The sequence below is a fragment of the Halyomorpha halys genome, unplaced genomic scaffold, assembly GCF_000696795.3.
Source record: "Halyomorpha halys isolate HHAL.00 unplaced genomic scaffold, Hhal_1.1 Scaffold993.1, whole genome shotgun sequence".
Lineage (NCBI taxonomy): Eukaryota > Metazoa > Arthropoda > Insecta > Hemiptera > Pentatomidae > Halyomorpha > Halyomorpha halys.
In genome coordinates this window covers 20,755-21,131 of record NW_027112534.1, presented here as the reverse complement: position 1 = coordinate 21,131, position 377 = coordinate 20,755, and positions in this window count along the sequence as shown.

The window sequence follows — 377 nt, the reverse complement described above, 5'->3', positions numbered from 1 at the left end:
CAATATTTTGTATAATTCCAAATTTATTTGTATACTATTCCTTTTCAATTTTATGTTTCTCTAAATGTTGTTCTTCTCTCTTTTGTTCTATAGCCCTGATGAAGACCTGAAACGTCGGCATAAAATAAATAAATATGGTTTTGTTTATTTATGTTGTTATTTTTTACCGCACCCTCCGACAAACCTTTCCAATAATTTACTTTTGTTCTATAATGAATGTGTACCGTTCTCAGTATTTAAAAATCACCAAATTTCTTATAACAAATTAATATTTGTATTCTAAAACTAAAAACTTTTATGAAAGGAATATGGTCCGGGTGCGGTCAAAAAAACTCAAATAGTAGAATTATACTATTTTATTGAGCCAACGTTTCGCC